The 23,478-nt window shown below is 43.9% G+C and overlaps 1 long non-coding RNA gene across 1 annotated transcript in view; it reads right to left on the bottom strand.

Annotated features, from left to right (window-relative positions):
• The window catches only part of LOC141576885 (uncharacterized), a 118,241-nt gene that overhangs the window by 56,450 nt on the left and 38,313 nt on the right, over positions 1–23,478 (bottom strand). The window contains exons 7-8 of the long non-coding RNA XR_012505311.1: positions 23,205–23,328; positions 484–11,260 (exon numbers count right to left, since the gene is read on the bottom strand). This is a non-coding gene — a long non-coding RNA (uncharacterized LOC141576885). The remainder of the gene's footprint in view (positions 1–483; positions 11,261–23,204; positions 23,329–23,478) is intronic.

Consider the following 23,478-nt stretch of genomic DNA (forward strand, 5'->3'; position numbering starts at 1 on the left):
AACAAACCAAGAAACAAAAAACAAATACTAGAAAATGATTTTAAGAACAAATCTTAAACTACTGTATGTAAAATACTATCATTTTGACATGTAATCAATATAGGAAGTGATAAGATAGTTTACATTCTTTTTACTAGACAAGTCTCAGCGTCTGATGTTCATTTGACCTACAGCAAATCTCAGCTCAGAGCAGCCTCCTCCCCAGCTCTCCTAGCATCAGTGGCTGTGGCTACTCTATTGGACAGCAACTCCAGGGGTCCCACCAGGGTCCTGGCTGAAAACCTGGAGTAAGTGTCCACAATAACCCTAAAAGGATCTCTCTGAAACAAAGGCGGATTCACTTTTAAATGTCTGTAAACCGGCGGGCTGCACCTCCCTCCACCCTTGGCTACAAGAGAGTCCTCTTCCTTGCTGATCCCTTTCTGGATGTAGGGAAGAAACCCGGCACACAGCCAGGGTGGACTGGCCTCCAGGTAAACTTACCTGCTTTCTGTGTCCAGTCCCATGATGTCCTCCTTTTCAAATGGGATGCAGAGAAGGAGGATCTTGTCCCCAGAATTGTCGGATGCACAGTCCAGCCTCTTGGACTTGGGCAAGATGAAGAGTGACTCAGTGAAGTCCTTGATCCTCTTCTCCACCACCCTGCATTCCTCGTAAATTGAAGGCCACTTTGGTGCGCGGCTGCTCGGCCACCTCCCCATGCAGCAGAAGTCAAAGTGCTGAGAGTCATAGAGCGTGGTGCCATACAGCTCCTCTTCACGTGGAGCTTTTCGAAGCCTTGGCCGAGAGGCAGTCAGTAATGATGACAAGGCCCAAGACCTTGCGGTGGGTCTGGAAGTCGCTCCACCCATTCTTGGGCGCATAGTGGTGGCTGTAGTGGATACAGTTTGCCCACTGGGAGCCGCACGGACTGATCTGACTCACCAAGGTGATTCACTTATAGATGCAAAAGAAATTCTCCTCTGAGATGATCCCCACCTGTTCGACCACCACGGGGAAAGTCTGGTGGTCCTCAGCACACTGCACGTAGTCAGGGATGCTCATGTTGCAGGCCCTGACGAGAGGGGAGAGGAGATCGAGGTACATACTGTACTGTGGGCTGCAGGCCCATCTGGGTTGCGGTGACCTGGTGTGTACCAACCAGAAAGCAAGGGAAGCTCAAGTAAATCCGGGGGTACAGTTTGTCCTCAGAGTCTTCAAATGGCTACCGTAGCTCGGATCACATTACCCAGCTTTTGGTCTAGGCTTTCTGCCCTGCAGAGAAGGGTCATTTCTTGTTTTCTGTTTCCAAGCACCTACCAAGGCCCTGATGCAAAGTCACTGCTGAAAAATGCTGAATAAGGAAGTGAACAAAGGAAGTGCTTTCCCCAACCTCCTTCAGCAGAATATAAAGAAAAGGACTACAGTGGGATCAAAAGATCTGGTTTTCTATCCAATTTATTTGAACTCCTAATCTTCAGAATAATGGATAAGAAAACTTGCCTTGGGGAGGAGGGTACAGTTCAGTGGTAGAGCACGTGATTAGCATGTACGAGGTCCTGGGTTCAAACACCAGTACCTCATTTTAAAAAATGAAACAAATAAATAAACCTAATTACCCTCCTGAAAAAATATTTTTTAATTCAAAATTCAAAAAAAAACCTTGCAATTGACACAACATTGTAAACTTGACTATACTTCAATTAAAAAAAAAAATCTTTGTCTTACATGAATATATCTGGATTACAGAAGTTTGCAAATGTAAAATGCCTAGGGTACCACCTGCATAAAAAGGGGTGACTGTACAAATTTAGTATCGCTCCTTTATGAGTTATATTTCATTTGGGGGGGTTATAACTTCTTAGAGCTAATTTTCTCAGATTAAAAAATATAAACAATACCTGATTCTCAGGACTGCTGAAGAATCAGATAACCCTATGAAAACATCTGACCCACAGAGGTTACTCAATAATGTTTGTTGAATGAATGAATAAACCAGCAAAATGAATGCTGCTCCCTGCCACAGACCATCATAATGGTACTGCCTGGAAATCCCAAGCCCACGTTCCACCCGTCTCGACACTAACCATGTGGGTGACCTGGTCAGGCCTGTGTGATTCTCTAAGCCCCAGTTTAATCGTGAATAAAATTAGGGCAATAAAACAAACCTCAAATTGTTAGTGAGTCAGTAATGAATTGTACCCCAAACTTGCAAGTTGGAACCATTAAGGAAAACTATACAAAGGGTCCATAGGCCCTCTCCATATTATCTCTTACAACTACATGGGAATCTACATTATATCTCAAAATAAAAAGTCTAATTTTTTAAAGAGGCTATTGAGGTTAAATGAGCTCACTGTCTCAAATAAGGAACACAAAGCACAAATAGGACAATGCCCAGCACATGAGATACACTCAGTTAACATTCCCACTCAACCCATTGGTCCCTCCAACTTCAGAGCAAGAGGATGGGTCCTCGTGGCAAGAGGCCACTGCACCTGAAGCTAACAAAACTAATGGTGCCCACTTCCAAGAGCTCCTGTCATCACCCTTGTTCTAATTTTCTATTTGTAATTTTTTTCTTTTTATTAAATAGAAACTCCCAATTGCATAGCCTTCACCTGACTAGACATCATGATGGCAGCCCTTCAAAACCTGACCACAGAGATCATGATGGCAGCCCTTCTTGGTGAAACAATAAAATGAAAAGCCATTTCCACAAGACCTCTGTGTAAATCTACTAGGGAACTTAATCCTGGACTGAGGAAGAGGACTGGGGAGGAGGGGGCAATCAGGTGCACAGAAAACTATGGGCCACCTGTCCCACGATGGACTTTAGACTCAACCCTCACCCTCCAGGAAATTCAAAATACACACCGACAGATTGCTATGGACAAGATTTTTTTTTTTTAAACAAATCCCTGAATCCCTAGCAGGTCTTATTTCTACCGAAACACCAATGGATTATGTGTATAATGTTTCACAAAAGCCCTAAAATATTATCACGCCAACTTGACACATCAAGAAAAACTGAGGTAGAGAAGTTTATCACATTGTACATGATTAGAGAGAGGCCACGTCAGACACCGTATTTAAATCCAAGCCACTGCTCCAGTGCTCACACTAGAAAGTGTGACATACTGCACCTTTCCTGCCCTCTCCCTGCAAGAAATCTCTGAAGAGTCTTTTCTGTGCCACCTGGAATCACAATCACATCAATTTTCCACAAAGTGCTTTGTCACTCCTTGGAGGCTGTATCAAAATCTAAAGGGTTGGGATGGGAGGAGTGATTTGCATTTTCTGTTTCTCAAAGGAAACATGGCTTTAAAAGAAACTGAAAAGCACATATCTAGTCTAAGACCTCATTGTGCAGAGAAAAAAATGGAAGCTCAGAAGAGATGAGGAAAGGTCCTTATTAATAAATATATCCTCAGCGCAGCACCAAGCCAGCCCTGGGCACTGCTGGGGGAGGATCTGGGAGACCCAGGAGAATGAGTGTTAGAAAAAGGAAAGAGAATAAGCATAAAAGGCCCTGTCTCTACACCACCATACCATGGAATTCCACCAAATTACCAAGTAAGGGTGCAGCCAATATTAAGGTGGGCTAAGCAGGTTATAGAAACCTGGAAGTCTCAACCATATTGGAAATTCCAACATTTACTATGTTTTTTTCCCAGTTCAAGCATCAACTCAGTGGGAACTCTGTACCAGGGACTACACGAGGCCTGGAGTTCTCCCAAATACAGACCTATATTACCACGTGTACAAACCACATAAAGGCCACCAGAAGAAAAGCACCCACAGATGGAATTACTGAAACTGAAAGCAGCCAACCAGCATATATTACTAAGAAAAATGTTGCTCCTAGAAATGGACTCATGGACATAGAAAGCCAACTGTGTTTAGCAGGCAGGAAAGGGGGGATTAACAGATACACGTTAATAAATATAAAATAAATGACAAGGACCTACTATATAGCACAGGGAACTATAATCAATTTCTTGTAATGAGTTGTACTAAAAACAATCTAAAAGATATATAGATACATATGCTTATGTTTATAACTGAATCTCTGCTGTACATCTGAAACTAACATTGTAAATTGACTACACTTCAAAAAAATTAATTTAAAAAAATAAGTAAAAATAAAAGCAACGCCATTAAGAAAAAATAAAAGAACACTCTAATCCCCTTAGCTGTAGCTGCCGAAGAATTTTGGTTGCAAGCACCAAGTCCACTAGATCACTCCAGCACTGGCTGTCACTCTTTCTGACCATCAGAGAGTCACTTGGCTTCACTGAGGTTAATTTTCTCTTCTGTGAAAGGCTACAGTTGCAACTAATGATGTATAGAATCTCATCATTCACAAGCCCAACAATTAGTGAGGACTTCCCATGGGCCAGGCTCTGGAGAGGTGAAAATATAGGGTCCCAGTTATATTCATGGTTAGAAGAAGTTTATGCCATAAAGACATTAATTCTTCCTATTTTGATAGACAGATTCATTGCAATTCTGATTAGAATTCCTACCAGATTTTTCATGGAATGTAACAAGTTAATTTATGGTCAAGAATAGACAAGAAACTTCTTTAGAACCACCACTGGGGAGGGGTGGATTGGTCATTCATTTCCACTGGTCTTTCTGATGTGATGAAAATGTTCTGGAATAATAATTGTTGCACAAGTGTAAATATGCTAAAAGCTGCTGAATTGTACCATTTAAATGGGTGGACTTCATGGTGTGTGAACAATATCACAATAAAGCTGTTATATGAAAAAATATTTCTTGACAATTATTTTTCCCTCTATACTACTTAGTCTGCCCCACAATTTAAGAAAAACAAAAAACCAAAACAAACCAAACTGTGCCAGGAGCTCTTTAGGACTGCAATGTCCCTGGGTCTCCAACGCCTCTGGTGGTGCTGTTCCTGTTAACACACCAAGCTGGGCTGGGCTAGTTAGGGAATGTAACTGTCTTTTTAAAATCGATGGTCACACGTTTCACCCTGGGAGAGGGAAGGAAGGAGGATGACACAGCCTTATGCCTTCAGCTCATTTTTAACTGAACCAAGCCCTGCTATCAACACTGTAATCCCTCTCACTATAAAAACACATGACACCAACAAGCATCGCCATCATAACACCTGAAAGTGTTCAAGGTACTTACCTGGGGCAGAAACACTGAGGGAGGAGACAGAAGCTCGCTTGGCACTGAGGATCCCTTTTCCCAACTCCACCAGTAGCTGGGCTTTACAGCCGGAGGCTCTCAGCCCAGGGAGCAGCGCAGACGCCACTGAGCTGTTCCTCAGGGAGCGGGAAAGGAAGACCAGGGCAGCCCCGGAGTCGCGGGGCAGGGAAATGGGTGGAAACGCGGGCTGCAGCCCCGATCGGTGGCCATCCCCAGCCCCAGCCCCAGCTGCCCCGTCCGGGTCCGCAGACCCCGCCCGCCTGGGACGCAGCCCGCCCGGGACGCAGCCCGCCCAGTTGAGGGGACGGGCCGGTGGCCAAGGAGAGGAAGCCCGGGAGGAGAGGACTCGCGGGCGAGAGAGGGGAAGGGGACGCCAGCAGCGGACTGAGTGGAGGCCGGCTGGGTGAGAGGCGGCAGGTGCACACCTGGCCCCGGGAAGCTGTGGCACTGGGGCACTGGGGCAGGTGGCGCGGGCAGAGGGGTCTGGCCCGAGCAATTCAGCTGAACACAGGCTGACTCGCGCCCTCGTGGTCTGTGACACGCGGACCGCCCTCCCGCAGCCACCTGACCCCTTTCCCGGGAGACCCCACATTTCACTTCCACAGCCAGAGGCACCGGCCCCAGGCAGGAGCTAAAGGCCTGCCGGGCGACAGAGCTGAGAAGCCTTTGGGGCTAATCCCCGGCTCGGAGCTGGAGCTTCCAACCCGCGGTCCAGCTGACACCGACCGCCCATGCGCAGGAGGGCCAGCAATCCGCTCTGGGTTCTGCGAGAGAAGGTGGGGCAGTGAGGGAGGGAAAAGATGAGAGGGGGAGGAGAGGAGGGAAAAAGTGGAGGGAGACAGATGGACAGGAAGAGCAGAGAGAAGGGAGGGATCTGGAAAGGGTAAGGTCCTAGCGGGGATGGAGAGAAAAAGCTTTACCTCTGGTGGCACCCTGAAGAAGGCGGCAGTCCTGCCTCTGTACCCTTCTGTAACACTTCAAGGCCCGCAGCTCAAGTTTTACCTCCCTGATCCAGCCCTCCATCCGATGCTGCTGCAGAACCCCTACGGGTATCACACCTGTTGCCCCCACGCGGAGCAGGGTTTTCTGTTGGTCTGGGAACCAAGCACCCGCAGGTGTTGTCGCTCAGAACTACCTTGGGAAGAGTACATATTCCCCTTTTACACGCTGGGAAACAGGCAGGCACGATCTTTGCCTTAGCTCCACTGTCCCAGGTGTTGGGCTGGCAGGGAGCGGGGTGGTTCAAGATCAGAGCCCCAGATAGAGCAGACTGCCTGAGTGTTGGTGCATAGTCCCCATCCGTCCTGGGTAAACCACACTCCACCCTATTGGAACCATCAAGGGCTCAGAGTAGTTCCCTGGGTGTGGGAGAGCTGTCCTCATGTGAAGGAAAAGCCCAGCTGGGCTAACAAGCTAAGTCACAAATCTAAGTGTGATAAGTGTCGGTTTACTGATCTAAATTCTGCTGGGCTAACTCGTAAATCTGAAGTTTAGTGTCAGTTTACTGGGCTAACAAGCTAAGCCGTAAATCGAAGCTCAACAAGTGTCTATTACAAGTTGACAAGCACCAGTGTGCTGATTCCTTGCTTTTTGTTGCTTGAGCCTTATTGGCTAATACACCCTTACTTGTAATTAACCCTTTAAAACTTCATGTGTATGTCTTGGATGTGGGTGCTAAGAACTTCGGAGCAGAAGCCCCTTTGAGCCCGCCGGCATAATAAATCTGAGTACGCCAACACTCCGAGTGGTGATTGTTCCTTGGCTGGCCTGTTGTTTCCATAACACTCAGTTCCAGTGCCCAGCTTGCTAGGTATATAGGAGTGCTACCAAATCCAAATTCATTCTCTTCAGTGCAGGACAGGCCAATAAGTTGGGAGACCAGGTGTTGGGGCATGGAATAGCAAGTTTCTGTAGACCTAGATGGCAAACTAATGTCCTGGAAAACCATCTCCCCAAGTCAGAATTCAGGCTCTTTTCCTACGTGCTTGGTTGTTGCAATCTTCTTGGTGTAGGAATTCCTTCTTGTTAGAATCCTTTGTTCTTGCAGCTATCTGCCTGTGTCAAATCTCTGTAAACCTCTAACAAAACAAACGTTATTTTCTATTCTGCAATTTCTTATCTTTTTATGAATGAAAATGTGTTAAATATACTTAAAGATCAGAGCCTTCAGAATAGGTTCTCCTGTATATTTCAGGCTCTAAGCAACATTGTTTTACAAGCAAGGTGAAGCCTAGGAGACAAAGCATAGGGTTAAAGTCAAAGGAAAAGATCTAATATGGAGTCAGATTTGTTCTGTTCTATTACCCAGGCAGAAGCCACTTGAGGATTTAAATCACTTTAAGTTAAATATAACTAAAACTTTAAAGGAATTTACATACATAGGTGGGAATGTGCATAGCATATCTGGAAAAGCACCCAAAGGATAGTAAACAGTGGCATCTCCAGGGAGGGCTGGAAGAACAGAGGATGAGGGAAAACTTCTTTCACTTGTGTATTTTTGTGCTCTGTTTGAATTTTTTTTAACCATTTGCATGTATTTCTTTTTCAGTTAAAAAAATGTGTAATGGAGCAAAGGAGTAACTAGCTCAGCAAATACAGCAGCCATGGAATCACTGAGTCATCACTTTTGATTTAAGCCAGGAAGCATTTATTGACTCTCACCTATGTGCCCAGTGCTGTTTTAAAAATTCTTTTATTTATTATTATTATTATTATTATTATTATTATTATTATTATTATTATTATTATTATTATTATTATTATTACTATTACTATTATTATTTTTATTATTACTATTTTTATTATTATTATTATTTTATGAAATAATAACAAGGTATCCCTCACCCCTGCCCATGGCTGGTGGAAAACCAACTGAGTTTTTATTGAGTTGTTTTCCAAGGAGTAGAGATGAGTTATAAACTGAACACATCTTCAGGGCAAAAGAGTCGGAGTGGTTTTCCAGCAGGCCAGACAGCTATGAAGGGTTTTCAATAGAGGCCCCCAGAGGCTGAGAGAGAAATCCTCGAGGACCCTACAAAAAGCTGCCCAAACTGTCTTCTCCATGGCAATACTGAAATAGGAAAGAACAAATCTGACTCCATATTAGATCTGTTCCTTTGACTTTAACAAAGCCAAGTTAATACTCTCCGGTCTTTTCATGGGTTATGATGTCACAGAGGAGATGGACAGGTCAACAAGGAACCACTCTGCCGTGATCACGGAGACGGGGAGCGGGATGGGCGGCAACATGTGTGACGCAGCTGTAGCCGTGCCCGCGTTTCTAGGCAGGTACCCAAATTCGCCTCGACAAGATGTCAAACACTTGTGCCCACGTCCTCATCACCTGACATGTATTAAAGAGAAATGGAAATGTATAAAAGGCCAATACCCTTGGTGGGTACACCGTCCAAAGAGCAAAGTCACAGTTTGACAACTGGCCATCTCGGTTCCCTGGGCTTCATTCTTGGAGAACCTTAAAAACGACTCCTCTGTCCTTAAGAAGTGCTGCATATTTGTCCTATCTTTGGCTCAGGGATGGAGCACGTTCAAGTGAACTTTAATGTCTGCACAGATTTGACTGTCTTTCTCCAGGTTCACTTGTCCATTCTAAAGAGGCCTGAGCTAAGTCCATCCTCCGTAAGATCTATTCCATCCAGTGACTGCTCATTGAGCCTGCAATTAAGGGCCAGCAGAACAAGAATGTCCTTAGCTAAAATGTTCACCCACCCTTCACTGCTTTCTTAATCTCCTCTCCTGGCTAATTGCAACAGACTATCACCTCCCTCCACCAAGCTCCCCAACTATGTCAGTTTGTCTCCCCAAAGAGAAAGTAAGGTCCATAAAAGAGGAGACAACTCCATAGTCACCTCTGAATTCCTAGCATAAAGTAATGTTAAGAAATAGAACTATGATTATGGCTTCTTTCCTTTAAAACCTTTCTGGTTATTTGATTGAGACCTTGGAAGACAGGTGTTTGCAGTCAAGTATCTTGATCCTCAAGACTCTGGAGGCCTTTTTCGGAATGGCTGCTCACTGATTCATTCAAACCACAGCTTCTCATTCCAGGAGTAGCTGTGATTCTCTGCCAGGAGTTTGTGGTTACTCTCATGCCAGAAGAGCTTTAAACTATATCCTTACTTTGGATTTGTTATTTATCCCCTCTTCCAAAAAAATTGACTTTCCTTACTGTCTTACCTTGAGGAATTTTTTTTCATAGTTAACCCTTTTGTAAACCATGCTTCTCGGGATGGGCTTGGCCTTACATATGATCAGTCATCCAACTCCCAGTGTGAGAGGACTCGGGTTCACCTCCTACCCTCCTGTCAAGGCAACTGAAACTCAGTACAGGAGCCAACAGGCACCCCAGGGCTTCTAAGGCTCGTGTATCACCCAGAATCCCTGCTTTCTGGTTTGTCTTGGCTTCTGAGGATTTCCCCTCACTTTCTTCACAATTAGCTGTGCAGCATGAAAGATGAAGAAAGAAGGTTTTATTTCTTAATCAGCATTTTAAGAAACTTGTGTAATGAAGGTTTTCACGAGTTTCTAGAACCCTCCGTTGCCGAGACAGAAAACACACTAGATATTTTCTAAGTTTAGCAATCATGTGTAATTTTTCTTTTCTTTTGTTTTCTTAACTGCAAATAGACATTTTTTAATTAAAAAAATAAGGCCCCAAATAGGATAGAGACTTCAAGGGGCATACAAAATTAAAGGGCAAAGACAGAAAAATGATAAATACTCTACAAGGTTAATATAATACTTACACTATGGATCAGATCAGCAATTCTCAGTAACAGCTAATTGAAATATGCCCATGAGGTAAAACGTCTCTCCTGTCAGGAGATGGCTAACAGAAAATAGAATTAAAACAACAAACTAAAATTCTAAGTCTGGCGAGGTACAGAATTCTACCAGCTAAATGTGTCTTCTTCTGGAAAAGAGGGAGGCTCACCAGCTCTTTACTGTGGAGCCTGAGCCCAGGGGATGGCGTGGAAGTGAGCTCTGTAAGTACCCAATAGCAAACTTGTGATGAATAAAGACATGTGAGCTTTGATGACAGAGATGATAATACTATTCACTTGTCCTGTAAAGTATGTCTTCACGTTCAATGATCAATACCTCGGCGTCCTCAGGGATTAAAATTATAGGAAAATTCACAGCCCGGGCCCAGACCTCCTCTTTGAGCTCATGACAATGCACTTAGATGTCTCAAAGGCAACTCGAGCTCCACCTGCAAAGATCTGACTTCACGGTGCTCCTCCCATAGCCGTCCTACCCAGGGCCCCTGGTCGGGGGGCAAGGTCTCCCTGCCTCTCCCAGCTCAGGCCCATCACTCACAGATGTGACTGGACCCCACCTTCAGGGCCCAGATTTCCTCAGTCACCGAGTCCCACCACCCACACCTGACCTACCAGGTACTCACTGGCACTCACTCAGCACTGACTGTGTGCTGGGGACCACGCTGCACACTGTGCACACGTTATCTCACTGGATCACCACAGCAGTCCTGGGAGGTCGGTACATCACTTCTTCAATTGATTAGATAAATTGTTTACTTCCTTGAGTGCATCATCCAAAGTGACACAGCTACTCAGCCACAAAACTGGGACTGAAAACCACTTGAAAATTCTACACTCCTACACCTGGCAGCCACCCTAATCTGACTCATCACATCACCTCCTGCAGAGCCTTCTAAATGTTTCTAAGCATTCTACAAGACAAAAGTGATCTACGAGAGCACCCCACTCCCCTACTTAAGATCTGTCAATGACGGTCCACTGCCCTTAGGAGAAAGCCCCACCAGGCCTGAGCACAGCCCAATGGCCCGGCATCCGCGTTCCCTGCGCGGCCTCGCCGCCTCACCCACCACACAGATCTACACGTGCCGTGTCCAGGACAGGGATGCTGACTCCGTACAATCCGGGGCTCGTCTCACTCAAACAATGATCACCTTCTTCAGTGTTCAACCTCTTCACTGCTGACGGTCAGAAAAATATTTTCTCAGGATGAATCAATATCTTTTTCCTTACAACTTCCTGTCATTGATAATGAGCTCCATCCAAAATACAGAAGACCTAATTCTCAGTCTCCTTATCTGTAAAGTGAGAATAACAAGGAAATATATGAAGTTTTAAGTGAAATAATATACATGTGAGGCTGAGGGACAATTCCCAACATACAGTAAGCACTCAATATGTGCTTACTTAATATTAATAGGAATATATTGCATTCCAGCAACCTTAACTCAATGTTTTATGGCTTTGTCCAACAGACTACAGACAAACATTTGGACGAACACCTTTGAGCAGATCAGCCCAAGCGTGCTGGGAGAGGTAAGCACTGACTCCAGTTACAGCTGCATCCAACCAGCACTACTGGGCTGGGGCAGTTTGCTTAAACTCTTACATGTTGCTTGAGAATTTAGTTGTCATTAATGAATAAAGACAGGTGTTCTTTAGTCAAAATTCCTGAAACATATATCTACAAAGATTGATGCAAATTTGATTTCAAGTACAACACTCTCACTAGAAATTATTTGAAAATGATAGTCTTAGCTCCTCTGCACATCAAAAGGGCATGATCTTAATGTATCTGACTACACCAAAAGTGTTGTTTAAAGGAATTTAAGATGAAGCCATCCTAAATAAGCTCTCAGTATCATCTTCACAAAGCCCCACCCAAGGGTCTCAATTCTCACTTCCACATAGGTGTTCAGGTAGCTTAACCTGGGTCTTGGTTTCTTATAACACGGGGGTGGGAAGAGTTGTGGATAGATTTATGTAGCAAATATAAACCTAGAGTATTTGCTGTGTAGAAATCCTAGAAATAAACAAATTAATATATAGTCCTACCCTCAAGAAGCTCAGCCTTTCCATTTACAACAGCATTAAAAATAAAATGAGAGATACATTTAACAAAAATTTACAAGATTTGTACATTGAATATTTTGATGTATCATCAAAATAATACTTAAAAGATCTACATATATGGAACACATCCCATGTTCATGGAATGGTAGACAATATTGTTAAAAATGTTAAGACTCCCCAAAGTGAGTTACATATTCAGTGGAATCCTTATCAATGTTCCAGCTGACTTCTTTGCAAAAATTGAAAAAGTGATCCCAAAATTCATATGGAAGTGCAAGGGGCCCAGGTCAGCCAAAACAATCTTGAAAAAGCAGAGCAAAGTTGGAGGACTCACTTTAAAGGGTACTAAAAAGCTATAGTACTAAGTCAGAATGGTACTGGCATAAGTTTGGGTAAATAAATCTATGAGACATAATAAAAACCCAGGGGGAAAAACTTACATTTACAGTCAGTTTTCCACAAGGGTGTCAACAACACTCCATTGAAAGAATAGTCTATTCAACAAATGGTGCAGGGAGTGCAGAGTATCTGCAGGCAAAAGAATGAATCTGGAATCTGGACCCCCATATTTTAAATAAATAAAAATTAATTGAAAATTGATCACACACAGAAACGTAAAAACTAAACCTATAAACTTTCTAAAAGAAGACACAGTATAAATCTTTGTGGTCCTAGGATAGGCTTTGGTTTCCTAGATACAATACGAAGAGCACAAGTGATAGAAGAAAAAAGCAGATAAACTGGACTTCATGAAAGTTAAAACCTTTTTGTTACAAATTACATCATCAAGAAAGTGAAATGACAGGGGAAGGGGGTATATCAAGTGACAGAGTGCATGCTTAGAAAGAAAAATAAAATAAATCAATACATCTAATTACCTCCCCTGTAAAGAAATTGTTTTAATGCTTAAAAAAACTAAAGTGAAAGGACAATCTGCAGAATAGGAGAAAAATTTTGCAAAGCATGTATCTAAGAAGAGACTAGTATTCAGGATATATAAAAAATGCTTACAACTGAACAATACAAAGAAAATCGACCCAATGTTTAAATTTGCCAAGGATTTAAATAAATACACAAATGGCTGATAAGCACATGAAAAGAAGCTCAGCATCACTAGCCAAATCAAAATCAAAATGAGTTCTCATTTTACACCCACTAGGACGGTTTTAATCAAAACATGGACAATAACAAGTGTCGTTGAGGAGGCAGAGATTCCTCATTTGCGGCCAGTGGAAAGGGACAATGGTGCAGCTTCTTTGGAGAAGTCTGGTGTTTCCTCAAAAGGTTAGAGTTATATGGCTCAGCAATTCCACTCCTACATGTAGAGTCATCCCCCAGTATCCTCGGGGGGTTGGTTTCAGGAACCCCCCACCCTGGATACCATAATCCAAGGATGTTCGAGTCCCTTTACAATCAGCCATCTGGATCCATGAAGTGGAAATTACAGATATGGCGGGCCAACTCTACAGCCAACAGAATGAAAACATATTCTCACAAAAACTTGCACATCAATATTCATGGCAGTATCATTCAGAGTAGACAAAGGTTACAAACAATATCCATCCATCAATGAACGGATAAACAAAATTACCAAGAATAGGCCCACAAACTTTTGGTCATTGAATCTTTGACAAAGGAGGTGAGAACATACAATGGAGTAAAGACAGCCTCTTCAGCAAATGGTGTAGGGATAACTGGACAGCTGCATGTAAATGAATGAAGTTAGACTACTCCCTCACAGCATACACAAAAATAAATTCAAAATGGCTTAAAGACTTAAACACGTAGACAAGACACTATAAACGTCTTAGAAGAAAACATAGGCAAAATATCTGACATACATCTCAGCAATGTTCCCCTAGAGCAGTCTACTCAAGCAATAGAAATACAAGCAAAAATATACAAGTGGGATGTAATTAAACTTACAAGGTTTTGCACAGCAAAGGAAACAGTAAGCAAAACTAAAAGACAACCTATGGAATGGGAGAAAATAGTTGCAATAAATGAGACTGACAAGGGCTTAATTCCCAGAATATATAACACCTTTTACACTTGATAAGAAAGAAAAACAAACAATTCAATTCAAAAATGGGCAGAAGGCCTAAAGAAGCTTTTCTCCAATGAAGACATACAAATGGCCAATAGGCACATGAAAAAATGCTCAATATCTTTATCAGAGAAATGCAAATCAAAACTGCAATCAAATATCACATCTCACCAGTCAGAATAGGCATCATTCAGAAGTTCACAAACAATAAATGCTGGAGAGGCTGTGGAGAATAGGGAACTCTCCTACACTGTGGTTGCAGTTTGGTGGAGCCATTGTGGAAAACAGTACAGAGGTTCCTCAGAAGACAAAACATTGACCTCCCATATGACCCAGCAATCCCACTCCTGGGCATATATCCAGAAGGAATTGTAATTCAAAAAGATACCTACACCCCAATATTCAGAGCAGCACTATTTACAATAGCAAGACATGGAAACAACCTAAATGTCCACTGACAGATGACTGGATAAAGAGGTTGTAGTATATTTGTACAATAGACTACTATTCAGCCATAAAAAAATAATAAAATAATGCCATTTGTAGAAACATGAATGGACGTGGAGAATGTCATTCTAAGTGAAGTAAGCCAGAAAGAGAAAGAAAAATACCATATGAGATCGCTCACATGTGGAATCTAAAAAAACATACAAACAAAAAGATAAACTTATCTACAGAACAGAAACAGACACAAAGACATAGAAACCAAACTATGGTTACCAGAGGGGAGAGGGTGTGGGAAGAAATAAATTGGGAGTTCAAGATTTGCAGATACTGAGTATGTATAGAGTAAACAGCAAGTTTATACTGTATAGCACAGGAGAATATATTTAATAACTTATAGTAACTTATGTTGAAAAAGAATATGAAAATGAATACATGTATGTTCCTATATAAATGAAGTGTTGTGCTGTACACAAGAAACTGATGCAAAATTATAAACTGACGCAACATTATAAACTGACTAGAATTCAATGAAAATATTTTTAAATAGAGAAAAAACGAAAAAAAAAAGAAAAAGGATATTATAAAACCAAAAGAATAAAGTACTGACTGAGGCTACAACATGGATGAACCTTGAAAGTTTATACTAAAATAAGCCAGACACAAAAGGGCAAACACTGCCCTTTTAGGTGAACTGTATCTAAGCCTTTATTGTACTATTCCAGTAAATTTTCTGGAAGTTTGAACTCTCAAAATCAAAATAAAATGTATTATTCATTAAAAACCTAAAATGATTCCTCACAGGAGGGCTTTAATTATTAAATGCAGAAATGCATGTAAAGCTCCTGGAACAACACTTTGCACGTCCACACACAGTCACTGCTGTCACTGCCACTCAGAGGGTGGTGCCAGTGCTGATGAGGGCTGCCTCCAGGTGCTCCCCTGCAGAAAGGAGTGAGGGCCTGGGCTCTGACAGGAAGGGTGACCGGGAACATGGGTTAGACAGAGCCACGCCCCAGACTTTGTATTACCCAACTTTCTTATACAAACTGCTCCATGTAACATAAACACGCTACAGGGATGTATCTTACGACACAGGGAATATAGCCAATGTTTTACAATAACTATAAATGGAGCATAACAATAAAAATTGTGCAACTATTGTACACCTGAAAATTATATCATATTGTAAATCAGCTATAATTTTATAAAATGTTAAAAAATAATTTTAAAATGTTATCACTTCAGTATTCAATTCGGTTTTTAAGTAACTAATAAACAGCTTAGAATGTATAAAACATTTAAGTGTGATAAGTTTGTTTACATATTTATTTACTTTCAGCCTCCTGCTAAAAGAGAAATTAAACAATTTTTAACACAGCTTAACAACCATAACAACAAAAAGACAAAAGTTAGAGTGAAGAGAAAATGGAGATTCAATACTTAAATGAAACCAGGGGGAAGAAAACTCATAAAAACGAATGCCATGAAGTCAGGGTAAGTGTTAAAGGCCGACTAGAAATTCAGCCGTAAGATTCTTGGCAGCTAAAGCAAAAAGTAAAAGATGATGGGGCGGGTGGTAGAGCTCAGTGGTAGAGCATGTTCTTAGCGTGCACGGGGTCCCGGGTTCAACCGCCAGGGCCTCCTCTAACAGATAAATACACCTAATTACCTACCCCCCCAAAAGAGCCCCAATGAAAAGAAAAAGAGAAATTTCTTTCCTAAGAAAACCTGATGTTAAATTTAGATTAAATACTTGAAAAAAAAAAGAAAGAAAAATAGAAAAAGATGAGTGACACAAGCGATAATGCCCGTGAGATAAATCTGCGGTGGCTGCTGGCACGTCCCCATGTCCCACGTGGGAAAATCTGAAACATCCTTCTCACCACTCAGAGTCATCCTCAGCCCACCCCACCCCTCTCCCTGTTAAATGCAGGAGCACAGGCAGGGCCCGGCCTTTGCTCTCTCTGTGTCAACACAGTGAGACAGGATGGAAGGGGCCAGAGCACAGCCATTCAATGAAGGCCACAGCAATTAACATCAAAATGGTGAAGGATTCAACCCCCAGTAGGCCTTGAGGCTCAGGATGAAGAGATTTTACTTCTAGCAGATCTTCAGCTTCATTATACACCCGTTGTAATAGTAACATGGTGAATAACACGCCCCAAGGCACCATGGCCATCCCAAGGCTAGCCACAAAAGGTCAAACGGTGGGAAATGGCCAACTCCCTGGGAATCCCAGCCCCTTGCCCTTAGGCTGCTCCTTCTAATTATTAGCATATAAAACAACCAAGCCCATGAAAACCAGCAACACAGCGCCACCTCGCGGTCATCACTCTCTCTCCCTCTTCGGAGAAGGCCCACAATTTGTCTGTGGAGTGTGTACCTACTTTTAATCTGAGCACCCAACTCCCACACCTCGTGGAATTTCTCCTGCCTTTCAATGTGTCTCTGTGAATAAATCTACCTTTACTCAACAGTTGCTCTTGAAACCTTTCCTGCATGAAGCCAAGGACCCACGTCTGGTGGGGCACATTCCAGGGGCTCAACCAAAGCCTGGGACACAGCCCTTCCCATGCCCCACATATGTTTTCTTGTATCAACAGGACTGGGATGTGAAGGGAGCTCTGAGGCCCCAACTAAGGGACAGAGGTAGCCCCCAGGACCAAAATGGCGGGCAGCCCCTCCCCCAGCAGGGGCCCTGAGGTCAGCCCGGTTCTCTGTGGTTCTCTGTTGTGCTGACTCCCCAGCCAGAGAGCGTTCTCCTAGGCCTGTCCCCACAAAACCCTTATCTCCAAAATGCAAGCACATCATGTCACAGTCCTCTTATTCAACCAGGAAATTTTCAGCCCACTTTTTCCTTCCCTAGTAAAGAATCTATCTGTCCTCCCTCCCATCCCACCACTTCTTTCTTTGTGAGAACTCTGTACTCCCCATACACCATCCTGAACGCAGGTGCCTTGCTGGCTGGGACCGAGATATTTCAGTCTCACACAGCCTGCATCCTTTCACTTTCCCCTTTCTACCTTAAAAAGCCTTTCCTGAGTCTCCCACCCCTCTGATTCTGAACTTCACAAAGTGCTGAGTTTGCATGCAGTCACTGTGTGCATACCTCCCAGGTTTTGACTAGGTTTCCTTCACAAGATCTTCATTAAGGAGCTTCATCAAGAAGTTTAAAGAGTCTTTTCTTACATCGGAGTGGAGGAGCCTGCATAAAATTTAAATGGCCTTGAAGAGAGAGTAAACCAGGGACAGAGAGGTCATAGGTCTTAGTCAACAGTGTCACGAGGCAAAATGTTCTTCGAAGGCTCAGAGTGGCTTCTGAACACGGAGTCGGGAGGGAGGAGGTGCCAGGCTGTGAGTGGGATGAGTGACACTGGGTACGCTACCCCAGCTGGGGAAGTATTGGATTTTGTTCTAGTTTTCCAAAGAATTTCTTACCACCTTTTCTCTTATTGTCACATACCATTTCCTACGGATTAAGAAAATCAATGTCAGTCATTTGGGCCAATTGGTAGAAGCTACACGATGCCATTCACAGGGCTGGGATGTAACAGCCACACCAGTCTAGGTTGAAAGACCAGTAGGGGTATTTCCAAGGTAATCACGGGCATGCAGCAAACTCCCCAGCTTCAATTACCTCATCTCAAAAGTGGGGCCAATAAAACTACCAAGCAAAGTGCGTGATGATTATGGCCAATATCTGTTTACTAGGTAAGTGCCCGTGACAGCTGACACTGGATTAGGAATGAATATGATCAACGAGGCACAGTCAGCCTGGTTACATGCACCCTGCCTTCATGCCTTGGTGCAGGAGTGGAGTTTGTTTAGCTGAAATGAACGCCCCCAAAGCAGCCCTGAAGGGAAAGCTCCCAGCTCTGCACGACGAGGCGTGTTCCTTTCCTTCTCTGAGCTGATAACAGTTTGCAGTCGTCTGTTTTTACATTTATCCCTTTAGTACCTGCCTCCCCTCCGGAGTTTTTGCTTAAGCAGAACAGGTCCAGGTTTGTGTTGCTGCCTGCCGGATATTCTGGGCTGGGAGACAGGCGACTCCACGTCTGGCTCTGGTGCTGAACGGAGAGGGCAGAAATCCCAGGGGCCCATGCTGAACAGAGGACCCTGCACCCAAAATTATGGTCTGACTTTGGGCAAATTACACCGTCTTCTTTACCCTAAGATTCCTCATCTGTTCATGAAAATAACTGCCCATGGCACGTAGAGTTTCAAGGATTAAAGGAAATCACCAAATTCACAACCTATTCAAGGGGCTACCAGTACGTCCTCAACAGGCACATGCTACCTTTACGGCTGTAACACACGCTAAGCGGGGCGGAAAGACACAGTAAACACTGCTAAGTGCCTGTTAAGTGTTTCATGTGTGTTATAATACTGTTTAAAACTTACAACAAACCCAGGAAGAAACGAATATTATAATGCATATTTCACAGATTCACCAACAGTTTAATGGAGGTTACACTCTAGTCCAAGGTCCTTTGGTGAGGAAATGGCGATTTAAACCTGAATCTGAGCCCAGGCCTGGGCTACACCTCTCTCCAATCCACCTCACCACTTGCCTATGAAATCCACCTGTCCAATACACGTTTGCACAGGTCAGCTCTTAAATGCAAAGTGTGCCACCGTTTGTCAATGTTTGTTAATTACCATAAAGTGCTCTCAGAAACCGCTACAGAAAAGACAGGTTGACCCACATCCCTGCCAACAAAGAAGAGATATTCTGCCTTGCGTTCTCCTATAATGTGCAGAAACCCTTCCCTACACCACCAAATTCAAATGTATGCTTCCTCCATGTTTATGTTTGCACACGGCTTATTAAAGTAGAAGGTACCTGCAGTAATTCCATCTCGTTTCCTTTGCAAGTTTCCAGATTATCCACAATCAGTCTGTGAATGAAAATACTACAATGTGAATTAAAATACTACAACCATGTCAGTAAACAAAGAATGCTGAAACCAAGTCATCAAGGCTGCCGCCACCCCCCAGTGCGGACAGACCTGAAGCCCAGCCTCTACAGCCACTCACAATGCTGCCCTCTGAACAGACTGAGAATAAGAAGACAGGATAATTGCCCTAGATAGCTAGGTGCTTGTCTAAAGAATGAATCCAGTGAGGTCAAATGATACATACAAAGGCACTATATTCTTTAACTTGAGATGCCTGGATTTCTTTAGATAAAAAGCAATCTTTTATTGTTCCAACTCCCTGGTCTTTGTTGTAAAGCTCCTATATAATCCTAGTTCCTCCCCTACTTCTTGGGAGCAGTCCCTCAGACAGATTTGAAGGCTGTCATCCCGCCTCGAGTCCTCTCGCCTAATAAAGTGTAACTCTAAACTTTCAGGCTACATATTTCTTTCAGTCGACAAGTCCCAGAATAGACACAACTCATCAATTCTGCAATGGAACACACTGGATCAGGAACCAAAAGCGTGTTCTAGTCCAGAAAAACTACGGGTCCCTCTTTCTTTCTGTCATTATACAATCCCACCAGAACTCATTAATTTGCTGTCTGCTCATCTGGCAACCAAACTCAGAGAAGAGTCAACTCAGCAAAGTGCTCTACTCGGGAGAACACCCCGCAGCAGCACTGCAGGCTACCTGCCCTCCCGCACGCTCTGCCGACCCCTAGTGTCCTCCGTGGAGACCAGGCCAACAGAGGTGTTCCCAACAGCTGCAAAGTCCCACAGATTAAATAAAAGCATTATATTTTCTACGATATGTTATGTATATTACCATTTCTGAAAACAGCTTTGCCAGAAGCCCAAATTTTCCACATTAATCTGCATAGGCAATTCCGGCCCCCAAGGGAAAACAAGTCTTATGACGATGCTAAGGCCTCCAAAGTCCTCTCCAGGACCATCAACCAAACTGCCTGCAGGCCTGCAGCTGCAGGCGGCTACATGTCTGTTTTTAAAGCAACCCCTTCCTGCCCTCGGGCGCTACAAATTCCCTCTATGCCCTCCCATCTCAGGGTAAGAGCAGCCACTGCAGAAACTTGCAGGGCAGCACTGACAGGACTGGACACAGAGGATCAGAGCTAAACTAAGCCTTCTGATGACACGAGCTTGTCACTGTGTCATTTTACAGATGAAGGTATATATAGAGAGGTGGGGTGATCTTGCTCAAAGTCACACAGCTAATAAGTTGCAAAGTCTATAACTCAGCTCCACCCTCTGGAGTGACGCTCCAGCTGGGACACCCACAGGGTTCTCTCGTGCCTGCCTGACCAGTCCTTTACTGTCACTCATAACCCACCACAGTGTCTGACCCTAGCCTGAATTTTCAGCCTCATCTCCCTCTAGTTTCTCAGGAACAAGGCTGCTCGGGCCACTGTGTGACTTCCGGCTCCCCAAACCCTCAGTGCTCAGGGTGGTCTTGCCTGTGCAACCAGTACCCTGCTCAGAGGCTCTTCCTTCCCTGCAGGAGGACGTTTCCACTCTCCGCAGGGACACCCCCTCTGGGAAGCGCTCTTCTCCCCCTCAGCACGGCAGGTGTCCCAGGCCACATCCCGAGCTGCCCCATTAGGACTGCCTGTGCCCAGGTCTGCTAGTCAGACCAGCAGCCTCAGAGCCAGGGATTATGCCCGGGTCTCCCTGCAAACCTACTGCCCGCCTCACAGCCCCCAGCCAGTAGGTCACCTGGAAGTCACAGCAAGTGCCCCACCCAATCCCGAAATCTCTTCATTTGCCAGCACCGCTGATGACTGGTCTCCAAAGTTTGGTCAGTTTCACACAAAACAGCAGCTTCCACTGAAGCTGAGGGTTTTCACTTCTGCTCCCCATCCTTAATGGAAACGTCAAGGGAAACCAAAAGACCTTTTCTCAACCCTTTTCTGATGACATATTCCCACCCACATTACTCACATGCTCAAGAGTTTTGGGTCCACGTGATTTCGTTTCCCTTATGCTAAGTGGCTCAAAACACTGCAGGATTCTTTCTCTTTTGAGAGTATTTGTTTGTACTGAGTTTATTGACTTTAATCTCTTTTTGTCTCTCTCTTAAGTGTCCCTAGCAGTTGCCACTTCTTAGCCCCTTCAGCAGCCTCACTCCCATCATCCAGTCTAGGAAATCATCTGTGATGAGGGGCCCGGGGGCAGTCACAGAAGATGGAACAAAGGTACAGAGAGGCTACATAATTTGCCCGAGAAGATCAGCTTCAAGCCCCAAAACTGTGTGTCACGTCCCTCTGTTTAACACTTATGCTAAACTAGTTAACTTTTTATAGATTATGGTTATAAACAGATGAGGTATCAAAATACATAGAAGGACACACATCAACTCTAAGATGTTTATTAACTCCACTATTTTGTTTCTATTTATTTTATTTCTATTAAAAAATATTAGGAACCTCTGCAGTGAATATAACAAAATGTTAATGGGTGTTAAATCCAGAATATAGAGGCGTAAGTGTATCATTACTCATAATTATTTGTATGCTCACAAGACAAAATGATTTGAACGTCTCTCTCCCCTCCCCCTACTCGCTACTGGCTCTCACCTGAGCTCCCAGACCACACATATAACAGCCTTTCACTTTATCCACAGCTGAACTCATCAGCGTTCCCCCAAAGCTCCCTCTGCAGCTTTCCCTGCTCAGAGCACAGCAGGACCATCATTTACCTCATTAATCCACCCAGAAATCTGGGCCTTACTCCATCCTACCTTCACAGACATCATTCATCCTTTCTTTTTTACCATCTAAACATGCCTAAAATCTGTTCGTTTTTTCCCGGTGACTGTCCCACTGACTGTCCCACCGCTCAGGTAGAAGCCACCAACACTGCCCACCTGGACTCACGAGTCTCCCAAGTGGCCTTCCAGCTGCTCTCCCCTACTTGACACAAATTGGATTTTGTCACTCCCGTTCTTTTATGACTCTTTTCAAACCTAGTGTTCTTAGAAGAAACTCCAAGTTCTTCACATGGTGAAGGTGTTTGCCATGAAACTGTCAGCTCAGGGAGGGCAGGACCCCCCTCCTCCTTGGCCCTCCTCTTTCCCTAAGCCCCGCCCTCTCCCTCGGCCCCGCTTTCTGGCACAGCACTGGCTCAAGAGGACCTGCTGAGCTACACCAGCCTGTATTCTAACCCTGGTGTTCAATTCTTAGCAAATTGCTTCACTTATCCATACAAATCCAAGGTAGATTAGAAAGATTTTAGATGTTGAGCTAGACTATTGATTTGGGGATTTTGCACTAGCAACCTGCAATTACATGTTCTAATGATTCTGTCTTCTTAAAACAACACCCAGATTTAAGGAGTTATTTGTGGAATGTCTTCGGAGTAAAAGGGACTGTACTTTTACAGACTTTATGTTGTATAACATGAACAACACGGACAGGGTCACAAATGGAACTGCCTCACAAGTGACAGAAGACAGGTGAGAGGCACAAAGCAACAGGTCGCAAAGACGGAAAGAGCAAATTTGTTTTGCCAACCCCCCCAAAAATGCCTGAAAGAACCAAAAATTCTGAATTTTGAAAGTAAAAGATTATCATATAGTGAAATAAAATAAATAATCCTCTTCATCAGGGTTTCAAAATCTGACTCCAGATTTTTTAGCAGGCCATACTGAATCCTAGCACAGAAAAATCAGATGGACTAGTGGTGAGTAAGTTCCAGGAAAACTGCAGTAATTCCTCCACTTGTGTAAGGACATACACTCACCTGCCGAAGGTGAATGTAGACTGCATTCTGGAGAAATTCGGAAGCTTCCAGGCTCCGCTTCTGGATGCCGAGGACACGGACAGCTTGGAAGCATGCTTCTAACTCAGTCACCGGAATTCTTACACTGCAGGGGGAAAAGGAGGCCCTCAGTCGATAGCAGAGATGTTCCTGTCGTGTATCACAGGCCGTGCCTCAGGGACTCAGTGCCTTGCAGCAGCCCGGCCCCAGGTGAGGACCCAAAGCGTGGCCCACCGAAGCAGGAGGTGCACTGTGC

The sequence above is a fragment of the Camelus bactrianus genome, unplaced genomic scaffold (assembly GCF_048773025.1).
Source record: "Camelus bactrianus isolate YW-2024 breed Bactrian camel unplaced genomic scaffold, ASM4877302v1 HiC_scaffold_43, whole genome shotgun sequence".
Taxonomy (NCBI): Eukaryota; Metazoa; Chordata; class Mammalia; order Artiodactyla; family Camelidae; genus Camelus; species Camelus bactrianus.